The sequence below is a fragment of the Danio rerio genome, chromosome 10 (genome assembly GCF_049306965.1).
Source record: "Danio rerio strain Tuebingen ecotype United States chromosome 10, GRCz12tu, whole genome shotgun sequence".
Classification (NCBI taxonomy): domain Eukaryota; kingdom Metazoa; phylum Chordata; class Actinopteri; order Cypriniformes; family Danionidae; genus Danio; species Danio rerio.
The window spans coordinates 11,879,532-11,899,987 of NC_133185.1; the positions used below are offsets into that span (position 1 = coordinate 11,879,532).

The following is a 20,456-nucleotide window of genomic DNA, read 5'->3' on the forward strand; positions in this document are numbered from 1 at the left end:
AAGACAAATTATTGCCAAAATTTTTTTTTCCAATCTAAAGAGCAGCCTCTTAATAATCTTCCTATATACACAAAAGCAGGTGCAGTGTGTTCAGAAGGCAGCTTGTTGAATGTACCCTCACATAGTATAGGACAGATTGCTGTTAACTGCAACAATATCCTAACATATTAATGCTTGTAAACATACATTTTTATATAATGCTGCTGTATATGTACACTGGAACCATATGAAATTGTAGGGCTGAATTCAACAGAGACTTTCATCAACAGATGGAGTTCATGGTGCAAAGCATTAAAGCTACTTTTAATCAGTACAAACTGCTCACTTATTAAAAATCTCTAACTGCCATCAGCAATTTCAGAATTCGGTCTCATTACTGATGCATAATATGCGCATACAAATGTGTGCATCAAGGATAGATGTATAGGAGAAAGTGTGTTTGTTTAATTATGTGACTAGGTCTGTCATATGGAATTTTAGTTGTGCGATATAGTCATAGAATTTATTGCGATAAGCAATACTATTGTCATTTTGAGGTCATTTAATGCCACTGATTATATAATGAATATATAACAGCATAATATTGCAAATAGCATTAACATACTTTTCATTATTTAGAGTCTATAATTTAATGTTAAAAAGGTAAATGTCCTACTATATGCTATTAAATATCGTATTAGTAAATATCCAACTATAAACTTTGACACCGGTGAGGAAGAACCAAAGGGTAAAACATAAATGCCTTTAACATTATTTGTGAATTTATAAATATATACACACCAATGGCAAAATTTATTTAGGTGATCTCCAAGTATTGCACGATAAGTCAATATATTTATTATTGTGACAGGGCTAGATGTGACTATGTTCTGAAAATAATAAAAACTGCATATATACATATACAATTTTTTAGATGACTATAAAAATCATTTATTACATGTCAAGCTAAAAGTCCTATTATATATATATATATATATATATATATATATATATATATATATATATATATATATATATATATATATATATATATATATATATATATATATATATATATATATATATATATATATATATACTAATAAATGTCCTATTAGGCAAACATTAAAGGGTTGAACGTAAATGGCTTTAACATTATCTGTGAATTTGTAAATATATAATGCAAAAAAAAAAAAAACATGTCAAACCTCCCTGTTATACGGTGAGATCTATATTTATGTATTTATATTATCATTGTCAATATTAAATATTAAAAAGCATTTACCAAAGCAAAATAGTAAAATGTCACATAAATGTCAATTATTATATTCAACTGTTACAAAAATTGCCAATCAAAAAGAGTGTACTGTCTAATTTTAAATAACCAACAAGCTTTTATGTTTTACATTTTTGTGACTAAATTTTAGAGGTAAAAATGCTTCAATGTAGTCAATTTCTAGGTAATGCAAAATTAATGTGTAATTTTTTATATGTTTAGACCATGCTATTATGTGACATCTGCAAAAATATTACTTTGTTTGCAATTGTGTAAATATGCAGTTAATTTGTCAATCTTTCATCATCATCATATTAAATACAAAAAAACAAACATTCTCCAAAACAAAGAGATAATATATGAATTGCTATATTTAGACAGTCAGCACTTTTTAAATAGTGTAAAATTAATATTTACAGACAAAAAATCCATGTAGTCTATTTATAGGTCATGAAAACCACATGTGTAAAAAAATGGCAAAATAAGCATTACTGTGAAATAAATAAAAATACTCAATAATGTTTGCAAATTTTGCAAAGTCTAAAAACACAAACTGACAATCTGTAACTTCAGTCAACATTATTTTCTAATAGTGTGACAAATTCAATTTTAAATGTACAATAAGGTTAAAAATAAAGGTTAAAATGATAGATAGATAGATAGATAGATAGATAGATAGATAGATAGATAGATAGATAGATAGATAGATAGATAGATAGATAGATAGATAGATAGATAGATAGATAGATAGATAGATAGATAGATAGTTACTGTTTATCAATGTCTTCACAAGTGTATTAGATTGTCACACACTTAAACATTTGGAAATAATGAAATGTGCACTGCATTAAATGTAAATATCATGCTTCAGAAGCAAACTTACAAGATATAACAACTTGTTTATGCCATTTATACACTCAACACTTTCATTCAAGCAATTCCACACACCATTTTCACCACGACTACTTAAAATAAGTTCAAAAATAAAACTACACCAGCAAAACTGTACCTTAAACTCATCTCCAGCATGTCAGAATATTCCTGTGTTCATAAGCGACGAAGAAGAATAAAAGGACAGACAGACGGATAAAGAAAGAGAATGAGATAGAGTTTTATGAGGAGGAGTGTGAGAGAAGTCCATGTGGGATGAGGGAAAGAGTGAAACAGACGGAGCTCAAGAGACAGACAGAAGGAGAGAAGGGAAAATGAACCGAGGAACGGGAACGAGCACGAGCGCGTGTGAGACAGGATATGCGCGTGTACGTAGTACTGTAAAACGGGACGCTGCCTGTTTGCGAGCGGGGATGTAAAGTGTGAAAAAAACGAAAATGGGCGAGTGCGCATAATATTACACGAAAGTAAACAAGTGAGTGTCGTAAAGTGAAACCTCATACCGCCGTTGAGAGAAAGGAGAGGGTGATAGCATCATAACGGGAAAGAGGAGGAAGAAGAGACGGAGAGCAACAGGTTGACGAGCAGTTTCCCTAGAAACAGCGGGAGTGCGCGCGGGAAACAGCTGTCCTGTGGTTTCGTGTTCGCTCTCTGACTGACACCGTGCATTAAACTAAACGACAACAAATATCGCCGTTATTATCAACGCTGATGAATGCGTGTGCTTGTCATCGCACCACTATGATAGACGGTGACTGGATTCAGAAGTGATTACATAATGCTATTCTCGAATTATTATTTAATACAAGCCAGAAATGGCGAGCCATTATTAAATCGAATGTGCAAGACTTCCGGTGTCATGCTGTTGGACACTATACTTAATAGTATATGTTACAATAGCGCTTTGATTTATTACCGCAATCATAAACACAGAAGTTTGTAAAAACAGAATAGGTTTAGTTTTCTGTTATGATCTGTCTTGAACATTCACATAAAATATCCTTAAATGAATCATTGTTTAATCAAAGTAAAATGTAGTAACTGTTTTTGGATTATAATTTACAATTTGTATAACCAGTAAAACCATGGCTGATAAGTGGTTGTCATGGTTTAACTGAAATAATCGCTTTTCTTTTTATAAGAGAAGGCTATTATTCTCTGTGTACGAATGGGCGCAACCATTTCAATCTTTTTGGCTCAAGACTTCCGGTCTCATTTACTTCCATTCATGTTTAGACAAAAAACAGCTTGTTTTGCTGCTTAATGTTGCAAACTGATATTTATTACATTATGTCTGTAGTCATGCAAACGCTTGTTTGTAGAGCAAGTAGTTTGACCATTTTCTGCTGTTTATTATTCCTAGTCATTTCCCCCATAGGCCGAATCGGAAGTTCTAAATCAATCGCAAAAACAAGCGCATTTCCGCATTGAAGAATAAGGTCAATAGAATCTTTATAGTCATATTGGGCACTATCATATACCCGGCGGCCGGCGCAATAAGGCACAAGTTTTTTTTGGCACAATTTGTTGCTACTTTCAGACCAGCGCAACAGTAATTTTCACGTTTTGTGCCAAATCGTTTAAATAGCAAATCCATTTACTCCACTTTGTGGACTCATGGGTGTTCTGGTCTATAAAAGCTGGTTTAAAGTCCAGCACAGAGTGCATTTTTTGTGCCAAATGCTTACACATTGCAGGATGTACAGCAATACACAAATATCTTTACATATAAAAACAATTAAAGGATTGAAATGTTACAAAAAAATTATTTTCTACATAAATATAAAAAACACTGGCTCCATGCCTCATCTTGGGGGGCTTTTTCAGTTTATTCATGACAATTTACATTTGTATAATGTTATTATTACTAGTAGCATTATTTATTATATGCATATTTATATTTGTCTTAAAAAAACAAGTTTAGATTTGTCCTTCTGTCGGATTTGAGATGTATGCATCACCATATGGGGCATATGAATAGGACGTTTCCTAACTTTTTTTGCTAAAAAGTTTTTTGACCTCACTTCGTTATTACTGTTCATTTGTTCATTTGCTGTAAATCAGAACTGAATTTTGAAATAGTTTAGAAAGAAATCTTTGTGCTTTACAAACTAAAGTTAATATGTAGGCTAATAAATGTCTTCAGTGTAGTGCGATCAACACTGTGAAGTAAACACTACAAAAGTAAAGGAGTAAAGAAGAGTAAAAGTAAAGTAAAAAGAAAGTAAAGAGGCCGAAAAGAGGAGGCTCGTTCTTAATGCTCGCACTGTAGATGGTCTTTTTAACTGTTTTCTCTCAAGTAAAGCATTCCGTTTTTCCACTTACAAAGTCCACCATTTAAATGGCAAATGCGCCATGACATGACGCAACTGACAATTGGCTTTATCCACATTATGCTCAAAACACACCCATAAGGGCACAGGGCACAGAGTGTATTTTTCCGTCCTTAAAATAGCAAAAGTCGATTCGGAAACAGTCTTAATGCGCCAGGCGATTTAGACTTTGAGGCAAGATCGTTAAAATAGAGCCCACTATGTATTCAAGCTTTTTGGTGAGAATTGCTTAAGTTTAATTGATAATATACTGTATTACCATAAAATTGCCTGCAATAAAATTAAATCATTCTTTTTGCAGCATGTATAAGTTAATATGAAACATTTGTAGCATGTAAAGTTAAGATTAAGAATTTACTCCTAATAAAAAGCAAAAAACTTCACCAACAACTTTAATTGTAATTGATGTTATATGATGTACGTTTTCGTAATGTATACACATTAGGAAATATAAAAAAAATCACAGTTCTTGGTGCTGTAATGGATTAAGCCTACACTTGCAATCATGAAATGCCACTATGTCGTATGTAAAAACTGCTCCTTTTTTTGTCGTAGCATTTAGCTTCACTTATTAAAAAGGAAGCATTCTAGCAGTATATTAGTCAGTAATGGAAACGTTGTGGTTGATTGCACCACCACTCACAATCTTGCTCTATAGACATTGTTGTCAATAGCATTCTAGTGTGACACGCTGCATTGTCATCGAAATCATTACAGATAATATAAAGCCTGTAGTCAACTCTGTCAAACTGTGTCAATTCATGTTAGCATTCTTGTATCTCGCATCACTTTTGTTGTGGCTGTGGTGTGAGATGAAGGCCAGGGAGTGGTTTGAGTGTATGTGTGTGTGTTCCAGCTTCATTGTCTATAATATCTATTATTGAGATGGGCCCCCTCATCAGTAACAGGATACGACTGGCCAAACACAACTAACAGGGCATTCCAATTAACTAGCGCTGCTGAATGAGCAACCAACTTATTCTGTGCTACACTAAACGCAAACAACAGATTATATAGTACAGAAGAAAAAGTAGATGAAAGGAGAAGAGGTACGTATTAAGCATAACATTACACGCAGGTATCACAGTACCACAGTGTGTTTATAGCATGATACATGTTTACAGGTGGGATGCTAGCATGAATGTGAATCTCAAGTTAAATTAGCTTCAAACCAGCAGTGATATTTCAACACGTCTGCATCTGCCACAACATGTTGGGTCTGACATATCTAGTTTTGAGAATGTGAAAATTGTCTGTGAGATTATTTTCAAGACAACCAGTCAGATACTCAAATATAGCTCAATTAATAGCATCTTTCCCTCTGAAATGCAGCTGGTCTTGCTAGATCCCCTCTGAAAAAATCAGGATGACACATGAATTACATGCACTGTATTTCAAGGAAGCAGGTGAGCTGAGTTTGTTAGTGTTTTATAGACACTCCAAAACGACAAAACCTCCCCAAATCCACCAACCGATGCCCTCAGGGGGGCAGTGAATGACCTCCGGTAGAGAAGGGATGGAGGATTTGGGCTAAAACACATTAAAAACAAGCCCATATATGCTCAGTGTAGTGTGGATACTTCCATGACTTTTACCCGTCAAGTCTACATTCACACCTCAGATGCTGTCAGAACTGAGAGAAAACAGGAAAGTTAATCAACACCAGCTAATGAGTCTTCACTTCCCGCTTGGTGTTCTTGATATTTTTGCAGCTTACTATAAAAGGGTGATGAAAATTTATCTCATAAAACCAGTCAAAAACATTTCTGGGGTCGAATTTAAATGAGAGATTGCAATGTGGTATTATTTTTTGTGACCATCAACAACTTTTATTATATAAAGATGGTTTTGCTTCATACAGTTAATGGGATTTCACGTACACCACAGCCAACAGAGTGCAACTGTTGTAAGCTCAGAAGTTATTAATAAATATTGTTATTTTCACATTCATAAATAAATAAACCTTTAGCCACACCCACTCCCATTAACCATCACAAATGACTTGAGTCAGTCTCCTTACACTCTCAAAATATTTTCATACATACATTTATACTGTACATACATGATTAGAGTGATTATATCGCCTCCCGGTGGTGAATGCGGTTATACTCATGACAGTTATTATTTAGTAGTTTGGTCATTTATTTCACTAATTTGGCAACCGTCAAACGTCATTAGGGAAACAGTTTGACTTTTCGCTTAGTAAAAAAAATAAACATTAGTGTACCATTTGGGACGCAGCTCGAGTTCCATTCATAATGTATAGACTTTTCTAATGGCCGAGTGGTACATTTAAATTCAAAGGCAGTACCTACTGAGTAGTAGGCAGTTTCGTATGCTGCCTTTGTTTGTTTGTTTAAATTAAAGTTGCATTACGACAAGTAAAAGCAAGCATTTGATTGGACAACAGTTTGCACACAATTCTGTGTGCAAGACAAGTCATCACTTAGACCAGTGGTTCCTAAACTTTTCATCCCGTCACCCCCAAAATAACAATGTGACCTCTAATATCCTCTGAGGCGGTTATAAATATAGAAACCTATTAGGTGCAAGCAATCACCAGCGGATCTCATCCACATGTTGTGAGAATGCCCTAAATAATTTGATTATTGCATACTTTACTAGCAAGACATCTCATCCTGTTAAAGTGGAAACATGTCTCTCCACCCTTTTTTGATGCATGAAGAAAAGACGTATTGTTTACTTGCATTAAATTCGAAATAACTAGGCAAAATATTAATTATTATCACTAACTGTTTCTTTAACAACATTTGACAAGTTATGGCGCCCCTCAGTTAATCTAATCTGCTAGCTAACTCTTGATTCTTAAATTGAGCAAAAAAAAATAAATGAATGCATATTTATTATTCGTTTTTCATTTATTTATCTTTACTTTCATTCATTCATTTTCTTTATGCAATCTGTATCTTTAATATAATGTAATCACCCAAATAGGTTGCAATCCAATAGAGAAAAAAAAAATAATCGAAAGGCTGTAACTATAAACTATTTTTACCTTCAGTAGGTTATGGATAACATATGGTAATTCTAATGGTTTAATAAAATTAATTAGATTTTTGCAAAACAACAAGCGACCCCCCTTCATTGTCCCGCAACCTCCCCAGGGGGTCCCAACCCCCACTTTGGGAACCATAGACTACCATTGATAAGAGCATAAAAAAGACAAACAAAAGTAAACCCCACCAATCCCTAATAATCCTAATATTAAACACTGTAGAAGTCTTTAAAGATTAAAAACTACTGAGTGTACCTCTAAAGACCCGTTGACGTCAGATTAAATTGAAAATATAAATAAATCAAGGTAGTATTTGTCTTTTGTCTTACTTATTTAACTGAGAAACATAAAAATATTACAAGCATTTGGAATTTAATGAGGATAATCACTGGAAACAATCAAAATTAACCACCTGCATGCACTGCTGTAATGAGAATCTTGATGTAAATCATGCCATACTTGTCATCTAGATAATCTAATTTCTTCAAGCAAAATGCCTCAGATTTATGCTTTCATGGAATTCTCCAAAACAGCCAAACTCTCACCTGTCAAGCTAGCAGAAAACATTGGTCTCTCTATCAAAAACAAAACAGAATGGATAACAGCAAGACAAAAAAGAAAGAGGAACTGCAAACTCATGTTACTGCGGGGAGGGCCAGACTGGTGTCCATTTCCCTTTAATATTGTAGGGAGGTAATAAAGAGGAGAGAACTGAAACCAGCCCAGCTGACAGTCAGGCCAGATAGGAGCGGCCATATGATCCCATCAAACCGAGCATGCCTTTTACCTGAGCTGCAGCGTCTGTGGGGGGAGAACACAGAAACCAGAATGCTGAGCTGATCTGTCAGCCCTGCTTTATAAACTGACCCTGACGCTGGAGCATGTCAACATCAATTCACTGAAACTTGATAACCAGCACACACATTCAGTTTATGTTCAACAGAGACATGCATTACACATAAGGGACTGATTTGTTTCAATCCATTTGAATAATTTTTGAGATTATCTTAAAATTGTGGCTTTATTTTTGCATTATCACAACATGTCGCGTCGCTGTAAAGCTGAACTGAAAGTTGCATTTCCTCTGATCCTGCTGAATGTCCCAAAAAATAAATGATGTGCTCTTGTGTGGTTTCAATCTCTTTTAGGAAGAACATGATGAGGTTTATTTTGCTTAATCATCCTTTAAACTGGAGGTGTGTTTGGTTCAGCCATTAAGCAAAACCTCCTAACGACACACTAATAACACCTAGTATTAACACACCTTTTAGTTAATGCAATTAAGTGGCTGAATACAAATACTGGTGCAAACAAGGATATTTTTGGATCCTGTCCTTTTCCAACCACTTCTAGAGGTAGTCATAACGTTTTGTTGGAATCCTTAGATGGTGTAAACACTACTGATTAATGCCTCATTTCAACAAAGTGGTATAGAACAGTAGTGTTGTCATAAGTATCAAGTTGGGTACCAATCGATACAAAATTTTTTTAAACATTTATTTCCAGTTCACATTTGAGCACCGTTGAGCATGTTCTTAAATACCGCTGATTGGTCACATAAAACAGATAGACTTTTTTATGCAACTTTAAATGCTTCATTGTCCATGTACCCTGTCAACAGGAGCAACAATAACCATCCAATCCAATAAGTCATTTCTGTTATCCATGTGAACAATGGCCAATCAGTTTTGTTTAAGAACATGCACAACAATGATAAAATATTAGCAGGAAAATGGATGTTTTAAAATTTCAAAACGCACATTTACTGGTAGGAATGAAATCTTGCCATACTCATAATTCTCTCTTCTTATAGCCATATATGCCTATTACATTTCCATAAAACGCTGTGATATAGCTGGGCTCGGATTGTTTGCTCTCTCACTGCAATCGATCCGCTCCAGAGTTAGTTTCAATCGAGCCGAGACCACCTCATTCAGGCGAACTTAGACCCATTGATTTAGAGCTGATCCGAGCATGCTAACTGGGCAAACAAGACAGGTTCCGAAACAGATGTCTAGGTGTGAAAGCACCCTTATCGTGACGTGCTTTAGCTATGTATTTACAAAAGGTGCTTCCTATGTTGCCATTCCATGCACAAGTGAAGATTCTCTGTAAACCAATCAGTGTCAAGCAGCGAGTTAAGTCCCACCCATTACCATACTTTTTTGCTTTTACCCATAAAAATGGGTGTTAAAGAAAGGGATTTTGTTTTGTTTGCAAAAAAGTTAGCTTTTTTGGTACTGTTGACAGTGGGAAATGAAATAACTGTGTACCACAATGACCCATACCAATCAGTGGAAACGAGCCATAAAAATGCTATCTTTGTGCGACATTGTGAGAAAAAGCACATAAAAACGGTGCTGTGTTGTACTATAGTCTTGAATGTCGATCAAAATCATAGTTCACTCATATACTTCATATCATGAATTTGTTGATTTAATCAATTATTAGTCCTCCTGTGAAAATCATATACTGAGTGTAACAAAATATAAGGGAAGGGTCTCTGTGAAATTCAAAAGCAAGTGGTCATAGTAGACACATCTGAACGCATATTAATACCAGGTCTAATCAGGAAAGCTTCTCAGTTGACCACTAGTAATCAGATCCAAAAAAGTGAAACCTATTTTGGTTTGTAATGTCAGCTTTTGAATGGGAAAATAGCTATTTGTAAACATCTTGAAAAATTAGGTATTTAAAAAATGTTTGTTATTGATTCTGAAAAAACTAATTTAAATAGTACCAAACATCTACATACTAAGACCAGCTAGCTGCGAAACATAATCCAAATTACAAGTCACAGGGGTCAAACACACTGAAACAAATCACGTCTAAAAGTTAAGTATTTTGACCAGCAAAGCAATCTTCCTTCATTGGACGAGAGAGAAACATGGATAGAAGCGTCGTGGGAGCCTGAGCCATCCGGGACACTGCATATTTCTCATTCCACACAGATGAGAAGTTAGGTGAAGAACAAGGGGGGAGACCTTTGGGTGAAACACAGGAGTAGAGTAGAACAATAGCCCTCTCTGCCCGTCTCCAAAGCCCCGCTAGCCAAAACACAGGCCGCCAGCGGAGACGGGAATGCCAACAGAGCGCTAACAACGCTCAGCAGTCAAAATACTGAACGATAGCATGGAGGAACATGAGGGACAGACACACTTAGCAGGTTAAAATTGACTGAAGTGGTCTGTTTTAAACTGATATAAAAAAATTAAACTTGAATGGATATGAATTACAATTAGGTTTTACATGCACAAGAAGATATGTACAAGTGGCATATATTTAACCATCAATAAAAGTATACATTTAGCAAATTCTTTTGTTACCTGTATGTTCAGTTGCTGTATACATCTTAGAGTTTTGTTCAGTAATTATGCCTGGTTTGCACTACAATGGTGCAGCCTGTTGGCTTAGAGCTCAAAAATAAATAAAAGAAATTGCTTGTAAACTCTACAGCAAGTGACATCAACATTGAGAAGTGCTTAAAAGGCAATTAAAATCAAAACTTCTTTATATTTTACATACGCAAGTGTGCACGCACAGCCTTTTAAACTATCCTCCATTTGCACACACACGCACGCACACACACACACCTCAGATGTTTATGTCTATGTCTTGGCCATTTTCAATAGTTTGTTGTTAGTGGGTGTTTTTGAGTAAAAAAATATAAAATAAAATATAAAATAAAAGTGCCATGATAGACTTTTCATTTTCAGAAAAAGGTGATGATGACAGCAGCCAGAGCAGAGAACAACGTCAAATTTACTCTCAGCCCTATAGACGCTGCATTAGAAACACCTTGCGTAAGGGGTAATTTATGTTTTGTAATTTGATGCAAAGGCGATACAATAAATTCATTCATTCATTCATTCATTCATTTTCTTAGTCCCTTTATTAATCCGGGGTCGCCACAGCAGAATAAACTGCCAACTTATTCAGCAAGTTTTTACGCAGTGGATGCCCTTCCAGCCGCAACCCATCTCTGGGAAACATTCACACACACACTCATACACTATGGACAATTTAGCCTACCCAATTCACCTGTACCACATGTCTTTGGACTGTGGGGGAAACCGGAGCACCTGGAGGAAACCCATGCGAAGGCAGGGAGAACATGCAAATTCCTCACAGAAACACCAACTGACCCGAGGTTCGAAACAGCGACCTTCTTGCTGTGAGGCGACAGCACTACCTACTGCGCCACTGCCTTGCCACAATATTCATAAATGCATATAAATGTTCAGACGTTGTTTAAAAAAAATCTAAATATTAAAAATTTTCATGAATTTAAGATGATGACCATTAAACGATTTATAACTGTCTTGTGAAAAGGGTCCATTATGGCCCATTAATTAGCCTTTACACCAAACAAAAACGTACTCCAGGTTTGTCGCCTGTCAGTTTAAACGATTGAGATATTTAAAAGTCTATTCTGATTGGTTTTCAACATTTTAACTGTTCATCAACTGTTTATCAATTTTTTTTTGTTTTAGTTTAACAAATTGAACAATAGAAGTCGTTCAATTCTATCTTTATTGTTATAGTTTTGAACTTCCTATTGTATTAGAAATGGAACAATTATTATAAGTTTACTGCTATTATTTATAGCAGTAAAAATTATTATTATTTATTTTATTTATTTTTATAGTTATCATTCACATTCTACAGATATAATTAATGCGTCCAGCCTTTTAATGTTACGACTACAAAAACCCAAACATTGTTTTGTCTGTTGATAATAATACATTGAAGGAAAGTCTTAGCTAAAAATCAAATCTTTTGAATTGGGTATGACGAAATCTCCTAGCAATACTCTAAAAAGCTACTCAGAACACCCAAGCCAATAGGCATATTACAATAACTGGTGGCAAGGTTTACTACAGGTTGGAAACGTCAAGGTTTTAAAACCGCCCAAATTTTCTGGTAAACCACTCCTACTGTATATGTATGTTGTTGTTGTTTTTTTTTTTTTACTTTTTTTTTTTTTTTTTTAGGGCAACCATATCTCCAGTAGAAAATGACCCTATTCATCAAAAGCAATAAATATTTCAAATGTTTCTTAAAATAAAATATGTTGCGTTAAATGGAAAAAAAAAAAAAGTTTTTACCCAGACATTTAAAAGGAATATATTTTAAAGCTGATATCACAATACTGTGAAACAGTGATACATTTATTCAAGGTTATCATACGGTCAGAATCTTAACCAGCCCATGCCTACAAGTATCTAATCCTAAACCATTTAGAGCAGGTTAGCTGCCATATAACAAGGCCTTGACTGCACCTTTTCATCTTTTTGCATGGCTTAACTCCAGAAAATGTTAAAAAAAAAATTAATAATAATAATCTAGTGAGTTTTGAAATACTTCCACAACTGGGCCAACAGAAGGCCTGTGCGTACATAACTGCTGACAAGGAGGAATGACATCTGCTGAAATGGCAAAAAAAAAAAAAAAAAAATGCAGGCAAATTTACTCAACAGGATCAATGATGAAGTAGCAATGAGAATGTTTCCATTATACCTTTAAAATCTGACTTTGCAATTATTACTAAATAATACAAATGCAGATGGGACTGGGGTAATGGAAAAAGATTTTACTGTATCAATTATTTTGTGTGTGTGTGTGGAAACCATGATGGAATATGAAGCGTTAAGGAACTAACAGGATTTTCGAGTCATATGATTGTGGCATTCTTCACAGAATTAACTCAACAGAAACTGAAATGCTCAGAGAAATTAGGTGACGAAGAGGGAAATGTTTCTTGGTAGTTGAAAGATATATAACTAAATATTTATATTCTCTATGAAAAATTAGATAAGGGTTACTACCTTAGCAGTCCTAATAAACATTAATAAATGTGACTGTGCGCTTATAATCAAATCATTATTGTTCATTTAGAAAGATCATTATATGAGCAATTCCAGCGTTAAAGATGGGACATTTACAGTAAAAACTCAAAACATAAATTCACAGAGAAAGTAAATGTTAACATCATACTGAAACATCTGTTAATATTTTCCAATATATCTAACCACAGAGATATGGAATCAAAAAATATCAATCCGAGGGAAATAGATATGTGTTATGGATGTGACCAAAAAAAGTCTGCGAGTTTACAATATACAACACACTTTGCAGAAATTCTGTGACTTAAACTACACTAAGAGTAAGAGTCGGCTCACTATAGAACAAAAAAGATTTATTTGATATTTTTTGCAATTATGAGGAAAAAGCTACATTATGGATGTGACAGATGCGAAATTTCTACTTGTGTGACTTTGGTTAATCAAATATGATTGTTTGAAAACGTTGACAGACATGTTAAGTATTTTTACAGTACTGCAAAATACAAGCCTATATAAAAAAAATAAGAAATGGTTTTGCTATATTGGTAAAAACCTAATTTTTTTTAGGAAGGTTGAGATTTGCATGGAATTGCTCATATATAATTGGGATTGACTTAATATTTTAGAATGAGAACCAACACGTCTATATTTTGGGTCAATCGAGTCTAAAGCAGCCCATATAACCGTATGGTAAAAAATAACAATATTTACACACAGATATAAGACAGTCTGACCATTAACCACAGCAAATTTGTTTATGCAAATAATATTGAACTAAAGGCTAGGGATATCATTTTGTGCTAGGGATATCGTGGCTCTAAGTGAAGTTTTTAAAACTGATTTCAGGAGAAGTACACACATATAGTAAACACAACAGATTCTGTATCAGCAATCCCAACAATCCTCCAATAAGAAACAAAGAGAATTCCCATAAATAACCAAGCTCATCCTACCCCAGTCATCTCATCCACTTTGCATCCCTCCTCCACCCCAACTCCACACCTTTAACCAGATTAATACTGGTTAACAGGGAGAGAAGCTGTCTGAGATCGGACTAAACACTGAGCTCGAATTTTCAGAGCTAAGACGTCTTTCCGGGCTCAGAGTCCTCTCCCTGGACAGCATGCCAAAAATGCTTATTTTGATCCGTTTTCTATGTGTGGGTGTGAACTCGTGAAATAATTACACAATGCGCAAATATATGCACTCACAACCTTTTATGGATTATCTTCACAACATCCTAATCAAAAAAAGACCTTGTTAACTAAACCATAATTGGTGCTTGCAGTTTATACATTATTTTTCCTTTATATTTTTTAGCATATTGATCACAAGACTAAAATTGGCAGACCACAAATGAATATATTATTAAACAATTAAGATAATCTTTTAAGCAATTGCATTTGTACTGCATAATGGATTTTTTTAAATTAATGTATTAAATGGTGCGGGCTTGTATGAATCGGTTGTTTTTACCAGTCCATTCACTCAAATAATTTCCCAGTAATGTTGTGTCAATTGCTTCTCTGTTTTTGTCAGAGAAAATTCAATAGTGTCAGCAAAGTGTTTTTAGAAGGATATTTGAAAGACTTCCACTGACAGCATCTCTCGCTTAATGGCATGTTCTCTTGGCAAAACTGAAAAAAAATAAAAGGGCAGTAGCTTTTGAGTGCTGCCAAAAATGGAGAAAAACTAGACATTTGGGATTTTCCCACTATCATTCAAGAGAGCTCAGCATTAGGAAAAAATGAGCGCCATCCCCTGCTTTGAGTGTTTTTCTTTTTTTTTTTTTTTTAATAAGCCGAGTCATGTTTTGACAATGCACACTTTCTTTTTTCATACTAGATGCTCATGAATAATGGGATGTTGGCAAAATAATAGAACACAGAATTATATGACGAGTTCTCCAAGCTCAAAGCGTCAGATGAAGGCTCAGTCAATTGGGCGAACCTGTTTGAGGCTTCAGACATGATGCTCTGGTTAACCGAATGGCATCTGTTGTGCCTGAGTTTGGCAGACGGGCAGGGATTTGCGCTGGGGGAGACGGGGGTGTGTCTGGCGTGGCCAAACCCCTCTAAATCCACTCCCTGTAATTTACTCTGGGCTGTGTTTGCCACATGCCTCATTCCTGATTCATTCCCAAGCATCCCTCCATTTGGAAGTCGATACATAGGCATAGTGTTTCTGCACTGTAATGTATTTAACCCTTGTGTGCTGTTAGGGATGTTTTCATCCACTCTGGGGTGATTTTTGAGTATTAATTTGGCCACAACTTTCTCTGTGTTTAAGCAAATTGAATGATTTTGGTGACAAATCTTATTTTGACATGTATTTTAGGAAAATGCTCTGAAATTGTTTAAAAATTCAATACACTGGGTAAATTTACTACACTTTATGTTGGTGGCTGTTTTTGCCCCATTGGCTCCTATTATACTGACATTTTTTGATTGCAAAGCTGTGACTCCATATAATCATGCATTCTTGATTTTTTACTGCATTTTTTACTGTTGATCATAATCAGTTTCAGTGCAAAACTGTTAAATCTTTGCCTTTTATATTGGAGTATAGTGTGCGTGAGAGTGTAAGAGAGACCTTTGCACACTTACCTTGATATGTCTGAGAAAATCGAAATAAGCAGCTCAGCTTTCAGAACAGTAAACATAATCTGTTGTTTTACTCCATAGAACGCTATATAAAAGCCAGAAACATTTCACATGTCTATCTAAAGGGCTAACTGTGCCAAATGCCAACTGATGATCAATAATAAAAATTACAAATTGTACCTCTTCCGAACAAGGAAAACCACCAACAATCAAGAATGCATGATTATACATTTTTAAAGCTTTGCAATAAAAAAAAAAAAAAAAAATGAGACAAAAACCACTAGGATGGCAACATAATGAAAGGGTAGTAAATTTGAAAAATACACAAGGGTTAATATCCCCTATGTTGACCAGAATCCTAATATCTCCATATTTATTTCAACATTTTTCAACACAACATTAATATATGTAATCTTTGCTAATTTTATTTGTAAAAAAGCCTGTAAATTCAATTATTTTTAGATAAAAAATCTACATGAATATTGCACTCTTCACAGTTTTAAACCATTAGTGAATATATTATTTTTTTCTTCTGGAGAAAGTCTTATTTCTTTTAGTTTGGTTGGAACAGTCCAAATAAAATGCAAAACCTATTTCTAAGGTCAATATTATAAGCCCCTTAGGATATCAATTGATTAATATTGATTTGGAATAAATTACTGTTGATTTACAATGACTAGGCTAATTAATCTAATTTGCCTTGTTATCTTAAGTAACCTATTCACACCTTTAAATTGGACTGCTAGTATCTTGTAAAATAACTAGTAAAATATTATGTACTGTCATCATGTCGAAGACAAAAAAAGTATTGAAATTTGAAGCTATTTAAAATTGTATTAAAAAAAAAATCTCTCAGTAAAACAGCACTTGGGAAATATTTGAAAACTAAAAATGTACATGATGGTTATTCATTTTGACTAATTTTGTCAATTTTTTCAATATTTTTAAAGTAGGCTTGGGTGGTATCCAAGTCTTGATACTGTCAAACCTTCTCCCTACTTTACCTTGGTATACAATATTAACGTGAATAATAAAAAATATGACGTAAAACTCAGACAGCATCACCAAATTGTTGGCTTTTGCCTAAGCCAATAAACTGAATACTATATATGCGAAATTAGGAACAAAGTATTTCGATCTCTTGCAATGAGCTTTTTGTTGCACAATTTGCGAATTGCCTCGTGTATTTACAGACTCTCACTTTTCGTTCGGTCGAAACCTGAATTACTGCCAAACTGCAAAAGTTGTGTTCTTTTTTAACACCAGGTCACTTGGTGTGCGTCTCGCCATCTTCTTCCTCAATGATGTCCAGTGATAACGACATATACACATTATTAGGCATTAAATAAATAATATTTAATTTTTAATCATTGTCTCCTATGTAGAGAATTGTTTTTAAGACTATAACAATATTGAAACTGATACTATTTTTAGATTCCGCGGGTATACCATATTATCATATTACAGCCTGTATTATTATACACTGCTCAGTATTCAGCATGCTAGTACTCTTTTGTATTGTAAAGCATTCATTTGTTGTTGTAAATTTACCACAAAAACATTACTTCATCTTTTTTATGATTAATACAGAAATACTTGTTGTGCTCGTGTTTCATAAATAAGACCTATAGCCTTTAGCCAAAATAACACCGGCAGGCAATGATGGCCTGATTATGTTTTTCACCACCAGCAGGAAAAAAAAACCAACGCTATTCATCTTAACACAGTACAGAAAGAAATAGAAGCGGCTTTCTCTCTCTATGTGCTTGTGAGTGGCTTTTAACTGATGAACGAACCACTAAATAAATGCACTTATGTTGCAAACCTGTGTAATTTGGACTGCAGAAAGGTGTTAATGCCTTAAACCATCGGGATGCTATGAAAACCCCATACTTTCATAAGCAGTCCCAATATTAATACTGAATGAAAACAGCGCTGACAGTTTTGAACGCAATTTATTCAGCTCATAAGATATTTAACAGCCCTCATAAAGGCAAAGCGCTCAAGCAAATACATCAGCTGTTTGGATAATACAAAGTGCTTTACCTTTCACCTGAATCTACAAAGGCTGGATATGTAGTCATGTGACTGATGTTTCATTTTCCTAAACAAAAACGCAAAGCGTAGATGGGCAGGACCATTATTGGTGGAACACACCACACAGGCTCTACAAGAGGAAGATGATGAATGGCAGGAAGCCTGGGGATTTTGCTAGATGTCAACAACACCTCTTGTTTTAATTCTTAAAATGAATTGAGTAAAGGATTCATAACACCTAAACTAAGCAGAAGTGGAACGCGAATGGTAACAATGGCGTCAGTTTTACTTTATCAACTCAAGCTTTAGTCTGTGACATGTCAACAACACAATCATTTCCTGTAGGTCCTGAGCAGCAAGCAAAAACTAACATTGTGCAAATCTGTTACAAAATTACACAGTTTTGCGCGGGAAGTAATATCACAAGACTCGCAGTTCATAATTGCTTCATTTTTAGCTGGGTTTCCTTCCTAATGTGAAGTGAATCTTTTCCAATTAAGAGTTTTTGTCTTCTTTCTTGTACAAATATCTAAAAAAAAAATTATCGATAAGTATTTTCTAGACAAGCAAAAATGTTCGCCTTGATTTCAGAATTAATGGGTCAAAGTTAAGTGAGTTTCCTTAAAACAAGCAAAATAATCTTGTTTTTGAAATAAGTATATTTAACTTGTTTTTTAAAAAAAAAAAACTTTTTTTTCAAAAAAAATTTAAAAACCCATTCAATTTGGAAATTATTTCTGAAAACAAGATAATATTTTGTTTACTTGTCTGAAAATGTTTAAGAAACAAGTAAAAAAAAATAAAATAAAAAAATAAAATATATATATATATATATATATATATATATATATATATATATATATATATATATATATATACACACACACACACACATTTTTTTTTGCAGTGAAAATGCACATTACATTATGGAAACCCAATAACACCAATTTCTATATGAAAGTAATATCTCAATAAGCATAATAAGGGATAGTTTACATTTACTTCCATCAATACAAATGCTTTGTGACAAGATTTTTTTAATAAGATGTTTTGAATAAAGTTCATGCTGCTCTTGTCTTGTAGTCGATGACTAGTGACTGTCGAACTCTAATGAATGGAATTTTTACAATAATTTAAGGATTTATAAGGAATTATCTAAATCAATCAAATCATATTTGAGCAAAAACTAAAGAGAACCAATAAATAAAATAAATTAATGGGATTTTGAAGACTTAAACAAAACAAAGATTATTTGGAGTACATTTTACAAGAAAATCATATTATTTTGTTTTTTCTACTTCATTATTAATTAAGCAATTTTCTGTTTTAAACATTCTTTTCCAGTAACTGTGCTTCCATTTCCTTTCATTATTGATATGCTCTTTGTTTGTGCTATGATCAGTGTTTATTGGCAAATAAAAGTCTACATCAAATCTGTTTATTATTTTGTATACAGCTCAATCCATAAGGATTCATTTTACAAAGTCATTGTAAACTTTTTTTTTAGTCGTGTACAACCCCAAATCAGAACAATTTGAGACAGTATGGAAACTGTAAAGAAAAGTAGTGATTTCTAAATTTACTTTGACTTGTATTTTTATGCAGACAATACAACAAACTTTATTTAATGTGTTCCTCTGGATTTTTTTACACATTAACACAGAGTCCTGGCTGCAAAGGAAGAGGACAAAGGTTCTAGACTGGCCTGTCTGCAGTCCCAACCTTTATCCAATAGAGAATGTGTGGCAAATTTTGAACTGCAAATTGCAACAACAGAGATCCTGTACTGTTGCCCACCTTAATGGGACAAAATTAAACCTTAAACACTTTTTTGTTGTGAAAAAAAGAGCACCATTACAAAGAGGTAAATGCTTTACTGTTTCAACTTTTTTTTAAATGTGTTGCAAGAACCAAAATTGGTTTATGTGTTTATTAAAACAAATGAAAAAATTATGAGGAACACATTAAATAATGTGCTGCTGTATTGTCTGTAATGAAATACAAGTAAATTTAGAAATCACCACTTTTTTTACTTTATACAACTTTTTCTAATTTGGGGTTGTACTTCTGTAAAAAAAAAAAAAAAAAAAAAAAAGTTTTATTAAAAAAATGAACAAAAAGTCCTATGGGTTTGGAATGACATGAAGGTGAATAATTTCAAATTGTGGCGGGTTTGATATCGCTGACAACAAAAGCAAACAATTCTCACATTCTTGTAAGCAAACGCATCACAATAACTGTGGAAATGAGATTAAACAGCAACAGAGCATGATTTCAAATAACCTTTCTTTTTAAATGTTTGCCTTTTTTGCATACCTTCTTTTTGGAGTTTGAATTTGTAAAATTATGTTTGGTAAACAACAACAGAAACGTCTTATGAAGACTGCAGCTCTGACTGAATAAAAGACGACAGAATTTTCCTTTTTGACTACAGCTTTATTAAACAATTTGCAGTCTGTTAACCGGATTCAGAAG

At 33.9% G+C, this 20,456-nt stretch overlaps 1 protein-coding gene across 3 annotated transcripts in view; it reads right to left on the reverse strand.

The window, feature by feature from the left end:
* The window catches only part of ptbp3 (polypyrimidine tract binding protein 3), a 119,037-nt gene that overhangs the window by 79,138 nt on the left and 19,443 nt on the right, over window positions 1–20,456 (reverse strand). The window contains exon 1 of one of the 3 annotated variants that reach the window (XM_009305172.5): window positions 2,265–2,422. The exons of the other annotated variants lie outside the window; for them this stretch is intronic. The gene's annotated coding sequence lies outside the window, so the exon portion shown is untranslated. Of the gene's footprint in view, window positions 1–2,264; window positions 2,423–20,456 lie in introns of those variants that run through there. 3 annotated transcript variants of the gene reach the window in all.